The following is a 10805-nucleotide window of genomic DNA, read 5'->3' on the forward strand; positions in this document are numbered from 1 at the left end:
TGAATGCACTGAAGATAAAAGCATTTGTCAAATACATAAAATGTATAAAAAAAACAGTACAGTTGCCTTGGTAAACACCACAACTTTTAATGTATACTTAAATACAGTTCTACAAAATAACTGCATATTACATGCCAGTTGTTATCCAGTATTTCTTACAAGAACAAATATAAAGTGTATCTTTATTTTTTAGTTGTCTTTTTAGTTTAATTCTTTCTTAAGGATAGAACATTACTGTTCTATTGTTTCTGAAAACAATGATACCTAGAACACTGAATTATGAAATAGAAGCCAAAGTGGATTCTAAAAATAAATTTTCATCATGAGCATTGTTATGTAGGACAATACTACAGCTTCTGATTAAATCTGTATATCATCTCTGTTGAAAAAGCTGTCTTTTCCTATAGGAAAAAAAGTACTTTTGTTGTATCAGAGTACGGTGATGTACAGGAAGTGTCACACGTTATAGTCATAGCTCGTGATCACTCTCATGAGCAGGGTGAAGGTCCCTGTTAAGCCATTATGTGTTATGCAACGTGCAAATTCTTACCAAATTTTGCTCTTTAGGCTGAGAAAGTGAAGTTATGACATCTACCAGAAGCCAAACCTTGACCCTAGACCTCAAACAATTAGAGAAATGTTTGAAAAGTCACTATTGTAGGAGAAAGTATAACACAGACAAGTATCAAGATTTTTATTTTTTTTTGGTCATAACCTAGATCATTTTCTAGCTAACTGGTTTGTAAGATAGCACTGTACAGATAATCATTAATAATAATCTCATTGCGCCTGCATATAAGAGTCAGAGAGATCCAGCTTCATTTGCATCCACTTTTCGCACCTGATTGCTGATTGGACGATGAAAGGCGGCTGTAATGCGCAATCCAGTCTCAGGAGTAATTGAACGCAAATGCATCTATGACTATTTCTCCTGTTGGACTTTACTGGTTCATTGTAAAACGTTACACGTCAAGTTTCCTCAGCTCTAATCACACTGGTTTTCACACACCACGCTCACACATACACATAGTGTGTGAAGATTGCAAGACGCACAATCAGGGCCATGAGTGGACATGGCAATTATGTTGATAACAATTGCTCTGTGTGCCTGGGGTACTTTATGCCCTGAACGTGCACAAGTGGTTGATTTGTGTGGGCATGTCAGGGCACAGACTAACACAGCGGAGGCCACAGTGTTTGCTGATCAACTACAATAAGCTCAAACCACTTGCATTCATGCTGGAGTCCTATGACAAATTTAAAACAAGAGGAATTGTGATTACGGTCACCGTTTTCTTGGATTTACCATAATAGCTGGAGACAAACTGGCAAAACAGAACAAGACCCTCGCCATATGCAAAATATGAATTATTTGGGGCATTCAAATAAATCTAGATGACTTGAAAGGAGAGGAGAGGCCTTTGCAAAGAAACTATTTTTTAATGTTTATTTAAAACATCCTTGAGAAATCATTCTAATATCCTGGTTTGGTGTTCTTATTATCATCAATGCTGAAAAAAAGCTAATATTTAAGCTATGTATTTTGAGGAAACCATTATATGATTCAGCCTGTGCCGAAGTGACCAAGAACTGTGTATTAATGGCTCCCCATGATTCAAAATATAATTTGTCAGAATTTTCTTTTGATTTGGGGGTGAAATATGACTCTATCAGTAACATTTCTTTGAAAAGTTAGATACTGATTTGATTAGATGACCATTACTTGACAGCTAAAAACCACCTGAAATGCACTGCATAATGCATATGGACTAAACTACCATTTAATCAGATATTTAAAACTCTCACTGAAGTTTTCTCCATGCTTTTGGCCTGTTTCACATTCTTTCTATGAGTTCCCAGAGTAAGAAGTATTTTGTTACCTTCTTTCAAGGAGGATTTTGTCAGTATTACTTCTGCGTTTGTGTGCTCAGTGTCTCTGGAGGACGATGGAATTAGACCTTCCACATTCAGTCTTCCTCATTTACCCTTCACCCCACAGTGTCCGTGGCCCCAGAAAGCAATAAAACGAGAATTCAAGAAACTTGAAAAGTGGTTCCGAGTGACATGACAATGAACAAGGCCAGAGTTCTGTACTGCACTGGTGGCACAACTCTGCTTCAAATTGAATTAGAAAAAACATACAGGTTGATTTCAGCATACAGCACTTGAGAAGTCAAAGCAAAGCATGTTGCTTATGCTATCTGTTTCCAATATGCTCATGCTATTCACTTTGAAGTGCTAGGATAACAGCCCTTCACTTATGAGCTTATTTCCAGAGCAGTTTCTTTGCATTTTATTTCATTTGAGTGACATATTCGGACATTCAGAATATAAAAAGTGCTTTGAGGAGACAATATGTCTGAACTGAGCATATAGGCTGCATTGATAGCCGTAGTGTCAATTCAGCGGTGCCCTTTAAAGGTGCCCTCATCACCTTCTCTTTCAAAACTATTGAAAGAGTAGCATTTTCAGTTGAAGACTGACATTCCACATACAAATTTATCACAGACAGAAAAGTTATCTGTCAATTTTATCACTAGAAGGTCATGTGAACACACAAAGCCTTCTGCCCTTAGTAACATCAGCTTATACTCAGACACTGAGAGAGAAAAGCACGAAAAGTCAAGACCATGACCGTAACCTTACCTCACCACAACTGAACAACAGGCAAGAGTGAGGGACTGAGTGTGTGCTAATGCATTTCTTGTTACTCAGGCCCAGACTTTAATGCATTTTCTGTGCTGATTTAACATGAAGAAATGTGTTAAATGCAGTGGTACTAAATTGCTACACTTTTTTTGGATTTACATTCATATTTACTCTACCTGTACTCCACTAAATTAAACATGATATTAGCCTACTATCTAAACAGAAGTTCAAATAGCAATTTAATATTCAAATAATATTATAGTGCAAGGACAAATAGTTGATGAGGACAAGAAATCCCATGTACTGCATGACACACAGCGTTGTTCAAATGTGAGCCCACTTTAAAAAAGCTAGGATTTCAGATTTAAATTAGATTCTGAAATAAACCGGATTTTACAATTTTTAAAGATTTGTTTATTTTAAAGGGGTCATATGATGCTGCTAAAAAGAACATTATATTGTGTATTTGGTGTAATGAAATGTGTTTATGCGGTTTAAGGTGTAATTCACTAAATGTTTCAATTCAACCTTTCAATCTCTTTATTAAGGTGCTAATTTATAATTATGAAAAGTATTAATCCAAAACTGAAGCATTTTCACAAGTGGACTCTGCACTACAGACATTTTTAGCTGAAGGCATAATTAAATAAGCCAAATTATATAATAAACAAACATACGGGGGTCAGGAGGTGTAGTAGTTTGTAAATAATGCATAATCCAGTTCAGCATGTGGGATGGTTTATACCTCAATGACTCAACTGGTAGAAGAGTGATAATAGTGTATGAAATACAAACATGACTTCATGAGAGATATAACAGAGTGATGGCACATGCGGTGCTGCTGTCATTATTTTTCTCTGTGGGAAATAATGCTGCCTAGAGATAAAGTCTCATATGCCACTGTAATTGCAAAGCATAAAACATCAATGGCTGGAAACTCTTCCATCACTGTGTCCCTCATTGCACTGTCATCAGACAGGCGGCAAATACCGTGAAATGCAGTGCTTGAGTTCCTAGAGATAAACTGTTTTCACATACTGTGAATCTATTAAGATCTTCGGAAATGTGCACTCAGCAAGAGCACCTTCATTACCGACAGCGATGTCTCTTCCACCCCTTCAATATCACGACCATCTGTTTTCATACGAGACCAGAGAGAGCACAAGAGGTATATTGCTTCTTTTTTCTTTTTTTTAAATAAACTGTGAATCAACAACACCACACAATAAGAAGCAATATTTCAAACCTAATGGGAAAGTTAGAGGACTGCTGAGCTGAAAAGAAATGAAAGCATACTTGAAATTATCTGAATGGCATGGCATTAGATACTAAATATTAAAAGTGGCTTCTGCAAACAAACGATAAATAACCTTTTCTCAGAATTAACAACTACATTTAAAAGCTCACCCAAAAACAAAATTTGCTGAAAATGTACTCACCCTGATGCAGATGAGTTTGTTTCTTTAGAACAGACTTGGAAAAATATATAAAAACTTGCCCACCAATGGATCCTTGGCAGTGAATGGGTGCCTTCTGGATTATTGTGATGTTTTTATCAGCTGTTTGGACTGTCATTCTGACGGCACCCATTCACTATTGGTGAGCAAATGATGTAATGCTAAATTTCTCCAATTCTGCTTTGATGAAGAAACAAACTCATTTACATCTTAGATGACCAGATGGTGAGTACATTTTCAGCAAATGTTTATTGTTTGGTGAACTATTCCTTTAACCAACTGGTCTTAACGTGATGTTTATTTTGAACAGAGAATCTATCAAACTTTTATAATATTCTGTGAAATGCTGTGCTTCAGCTCAGCTTATTTTGTCGGCACACTGCCAACTCAGATATACATTTTCTCTTTGGATTGTTTAAAGGTGATGGTGCATAAAGAAGATCTGTAAAGTTGCAAAGACTAAAGTATCAAATCCAAAGAGATATTCTTTATAAAAGTTAAGACTCCGCTGCTCCCTCCTAAAACGCCTTGTTTAAACACACCCCCACATATCTACGTCACGATGTGGGAAGATTTGCATAACGCCGCCCAAATGTTCACGGAAAGAAAGAAGGTGTAACTTTTATTCTCGCTGTTGCCGCCAGCGCCATGTTGTGGAGCCGCTGTGTGTTTTGTTGTGAAAGCGAAAATACTTTGTTTGGCCTTCCAAAAAAGGACACAACTAGGACTCAGCGGTTAAGTTGCATTTTCAACCCAAATATTCAGATGTGTGCTGTGCATTTTGCGGAGGACAAGGTCCATTTCCTCTGAGATTAGCCTACAATGCCAGTGTCTGTTTCTATAAAGTGGGGCAATAACAGCTTTGTGAGGACAGTCTGGCGCTTCTGACACACAGTCTGTAAGTATGTATTCATATTTAAAGAATTTGCCAATGATAATTCAAATGCGAGTTTTGAGCAGTGTAGAGAAACTGTTAGAACTTGTTGTTTGTCATTTCTCCGATCACAAATGCAAACATGGTTTTATGTTTACACGGCGCGATACACAACCCAACGTGTAAAAAGACAGTATAAGTCATTATAATCAGTAATCATGTTTAATTATTTCTGTCTCATCACGCCGGGACACACGGCATCACAGTGTTAAGGGGCGTAACATTTCCGTCACACACAATTGAGGCATTCGGCCAATCACAACGCACTGGATAGCTGGCCAATCAGAGCACACCTCTCTTTTTTAGAATGATGAGCTTTGTAAAGGTCGACGTATTTCAGTACATTTTTAGCAACATCATATGATCCCTTTAACAAAAATCAGTAAAATAATTATATATATATATATATATATATATATATATATATATATATATATATATATATATATATATATATATATATATATAGCATTGTGACAGTGTCCACTATATGGCAGGGTTATGCGTGTCAAATAAACTATGCATACTATATAATATTTTCTGTAAAATCATCACTTATCATAAACCTGTTGCTAAAGACATTCACATTACTGTCATCCCATGCACAGGCAAACCTAAGTGTATGAGGGAGGGAAAAAAAAAAACACCTTGAAGTTTATATGCCAGACACACCTGTGAGTTTAGCAATGGTAATGTCCTTCACAGCTGAGCGGATCTTCTCTGAAGTCAGACCTTCACCCTAGAGACACGTTTGCAGAAAGGTCACAGCAGGACAGCGTTTTCACTGCCTCCTTCTACAACCACTGCATGAACCGTTCAATCAATAAGGTCCTTCCTTGCAAAGAGTTTAAAGAAAGTTACCAGAAACGTACAAAGTGCAGACAAACTCCAAGGTGCAGAAACTCAATATTGAGTAAAAGTGAAGGCAATTCTAAAACTCTTTCAAACTGTTACTGCAGTGTAATATAATTAGTGAGTTTCAATGTCAGTTTGCATGAAAGCTTGCATTTAGCCTCTGCTTCCCTTGGAAAGAAAATATGCAGTTTTAAAAATCTGAATACAAATGAGAGACTAAGACATAGAAGGCAAGAAAATATAAAATATGAACAGATGGTGTATAGCCTCTTGCTGGTGTATAAACCTGGTGAAAGACATTTGGAGCTGCATACCTGTTGGAATAGTTTTACTGTTAAAGTGATCAAGAGGTTTCGAAGACGGCTACAAGGCATTTCTGGTTCTCCATCAGATTCATCTTCTGAAAAATCAAAGTCATCCGTTTCTGTGTCTTATTAATTTTCCAATATATTCCAATGAGAGAACTGAAGGATTTTGACAAGTAATCCTGACATATTCCCAGCTCTTTTAAAACAAGGGCCAGGTGTGATATTTACATATATGAATTTACATGCATTCTCTCGAGTGATGAATAGCATCACACAAAAGAATATGAATATGCCAAATGCTCCTTTCTGTGCAATTATCAGCAACGTATTCATTGCTGCCAAAATGTTGAATAATGCATCTGATATTACATTAATGTCATCAATACCTAACTGTGCACTCTTTCTTCAATAGACATGACTGAAATCCTAAAAAAAAAAAAAAAAAAAAAAAATGTCTCATTGAGGAAACATGTGTTGTTACTTTGAGCAAACTTTTACAAATTTTGCATGGTGGACAAATTTTTTTTTAAAAAAAAGGCCAAAAGCTACTAATAAAATTGGATCAGAAATGGCCCAACAATATAACAGGCCATGTCCAAAATGCCTTCTCAAAGTCCACATTATGGTGACGTAATGCTATATTTACAAGTAATAGTCTATTGTGAAGGCAAATTGTGAAGTACATCAAGTACACTATTTGGGACAATTCCATAGACTTACGCACAGGCTCTTTTGACTTCAGTCAGACTACCTAGAAAGAAAACTAATGTGCAATCACTACTCTTTTATGCCCCCAAAAATCTACCTTTATAAATACAAACAAAAGAAAACTTGCAAAATAAATCTATAGAAGCCAGAAAACCCTGATGTTTGTTCATCTATCCAGATGAATCATTACCAGTTGCTTCCCTGCAGGGCACCTGCAGAGTTTTCTTCACCCAACAGGTCGATATTAATAACAAACATTGCATTCTTCAGTTCATTTGCTTGCATTGATACTTCATGTCAACAAAGTGCTCTCAAAGGGTTAAATCAAGCATGGAAAAGGCAAAAACAACTTTAGTTATCAAGATAAGCACTCACTTTCATTTGGATTTAATTAAGATTTGACTGAGAGAAGCTTTTATGAGAATTCGTGCAATAGATGGAGTTTTACTTTTAGTTATTGCAGGTTTCACAGCTCTCCATTCAAAAGCTTGGACCAAGATATCGAAAAAGACAGATATTCGAAAGAGACTGAAAACAGACTGACAAAGAGACAGCAAAGCATAGAATAGGGCTTTGACATACAGAACAGTGAAGCCAAAGAAAAGACCTCCTGCTATCTTTTCATTGTCATTAAGAAATTATATGATAAATATATTATTGCTCAAAAGTTTTGGGCAGTTTATTAAGAAATTAATACTTTCATTTACCAATGATATGATTGATTAAATTGTTCAAAAGTAACAATAAAGACATTTATGTTGTTACATTTTTAGTTCTTTTTAAACTTTCTATTCGCTGAAAAGAATCTAGACAATATATCATGGTTTCTCTACAAACTATTTTAATAATATCACTTTAATAAAACCAAAATCATCATCATATTATAATGATTTCTGAAGGACTCTGAAGACCGGAGCAATGATGCTGAAAATTCAGCTTTATCGTAACAGGAATAAATTATATATTAAGATATATTACAATAGAAAAATTACTTAAATTGTAATAATATTACAGTTTTACTGTATTTTTCATCAAATGAATGCATGTCTGATGAGCATGAGACATTAAATAAATTATACTCTTACCAAACCCATTTTCAGATGTTGAGTAAACCTGTATGAAGCAAATTACTCATCAAAGATGAGGCAAAATGATTTCATGTTAACAGTTATCCATACGCCCACTTGTGAAGAATGCCAGGCCTGCATAGAATGATTCTATGAAGCCAACCTTTAAAATGTCACACATTCACATTCAAACAAATCTAAAAGAGGGACGCAAATAGATACATGCCTTGACATCTCTCCTGTGGCTGAACAAGAGACCACAATGGTACTGTCAGTCTCCAAGTGTTTTGGCCCAGTTTTGTCAAAGCTCAAAAAATGTCAAAAGATGAGCTGTCACTTGTACTGAAATGAATAAATATTAGGGTGGAACAGGAAATAATTTTTAATACAAACATATCATATATGTGCCTAAATGTAAAATTGTTATTATAACATCTCTCCCTGGTGGTCAAAAACTGGTAACACAATTTCAAACAAAAGGACAATAAATTATATTGAGCTTAAATAACATTTTGCAGAAACAAATTCAGTTTCTACATATCAAATCAATCCCATTTCTGCGCCTCTGTTATTAAAATATCACTTAAAGCTGAAGTGTTCAACTTTTGCAATGTGAAAAAAACTAGTTTAGCATGCAAGTCAGCATACAAGTCATTCAGGGTTGACTTTCCCTGAAAATGTGCACAGACTAGAGCTTTAGTGTGAGTCATCCATCAACCTGTGGCTCAACCAAGCAATGTGAGTTTCAAGCAGGATTACCTGTTTGTCTGAAGAACTGCAGAAGTGTTTGAGAAACCATTCTGGCCTGATGGTGCAGAAATTACACATCACCTTCTGAAGAGACACATAAGTAAAAACTCCAAGTGAGGTGTTTAAAAACCTTTAATTTATTTACAAACGGCAGAGTTTTGCAGAGTGGATTGAAAGCCCCCCAAAAAGATTGTCATAAAACATTTGTCCATCAGTGAGTTACAGAAAATTGCATTGCACGTTAGTCAAAAACAACTAGCATGCACATTATTCTCTGAGTCACCAAAATAGATTTGATTACAAAATATAGCTCTCAATATAAACATCAGACTTGTTTGTAATGAATAACCAGTCTATACAATTCATCTGTGTAGAGATTCTCAAATACTTTACATTTTTAAGATGATGTTTCAATGAGCTAAAACAGCGCTCAGCTACTTTTCACATTTGCAAAAATAGATTTGAACGTCTATTGCTCCACCTTACTGTTAATATGACGTTCAAAGCATCTAAAACACAAGCCCCGGTGCAAATGTTTTGCTTGCAAACACCCAGATAAAAGAAAGAACACTGTGAACTCAAACAGGGGATGAAAGACACTTCTAAGGAAAAAAACAGTCGAAACTCTCTTGTAAAATAAATGAATGAAGTGACTTCACAAATGAAGAAAGTGAGGATAAGAGTATTGGACTGTGATAACTAACAAGCTCCTGACACATTCACTACAAACATTCTCCTACTAAAAGTTACACCAGTCATCAATCACAGCACTGTCATAATCATCGTTTAATTAAATTATCTTTTAACAGGATTAAATATGCAAAGCAATACGGAAAAATTTTCTAAATAAACACAAGGAGGTGACCGCTTCTTAATCTTGACAACAACGCAAAGACAAACCACACACCAAACAATGGTCCTCTGGCGCCCTCTGTTGACCTCAACCACAAAGCTAAACTAAACTAAAGCAGCATTCCATGCAGCCAGTCACAGTTAAACAGTGCTTACATACAGCATCCTCCTTGGGTAAACGCGTCAGTACAGTCATATACACTATGGCACACTTGAAACACAATTTTTTTAACGCTAGAGACAAGTAAACCAGATCACTGTAGTAATTTGGACAAGTTGCGATAAATTCCTACTATAACTTTGGCTGTTCAAAGTGATGTTATAAATACAACTGTTTTCTTTGTAGTGAGCCCAATAAGAAATTATTTTGGGAACTAATAAAATAAACACCCAAAACAAACCTCTTATGTGGCACTAGATGGAAATCCCTGATTTGATCCTGTTTGTGAGACTATTGCTTAAAAGGTTTACTTTGCATGGTCTCTCACAACACAGAAAAGCCTACAAATGACCCTATGATACACACATAATAAATGTGAGGGCAAGCCATGCCAATATATTAATCAACAAATTACAAGCAATAAAGTAAATGATAGTTCTATATATACTCTCTATACACTCTGCTTTCACAATTAACGAGAACTGAAACCAAATACAACAACATAACATTAAAAGCCACACTTGCTAAAGGGACAGTTCACACAAAATGTAAAAAATTTACTTGCACTAATTTCTTTCTTTCTTTCTTGGAACACACAAGAAATGTTATGCATTTTGGATGAGCATAATATATGCATATTCAAATCACACAAATGAGTGGAATATAGCACTTAAGTCGTATGGACGACAATACGTTTTAGAATTTAGCTTCCTTTCACCATTCATTATATGGAAAAGAGCAGCATGAACATTCTGCCTAATATCTAATTTTGTGGTTTTCAGACACAAGCGTGGGTAAATGATGGCATGGTAGGGGTGGGCGCTATACCGGTATGAATGTGACAAACGGTATTATGTTGTTCCATGATATGGATTTTGTGATACCGTGGATACCGTTACATATTCATGAATTCAAATTTTGCATTTATATAGTTTTGTTCAATTTGTTATGCTTTGCAAATTATAACACAAATGACGATAAAGAGTCGAGGCTGAACGTTTTTGTCCTCTGTGTGCAACGCCGTACTACACAGGCATTAGTAATCAAACACAGAGCATCGTAACA

Source organism: Cyprinus carpio, chromosome B7, assembly GCF_018340385.1.
Source record: "Cyprinus carpio isolate SPL01 chromosome B7, ASM1834038v1, whole genome shotgun sequence".
Taxonomy (NCBI): domain Eukaryota; kingdom Metazoa; phylum Chordata; class Actinopteri; order Cypriniformes; family Cyprinidae; genus Cyprinus; species Cyprinus carpio.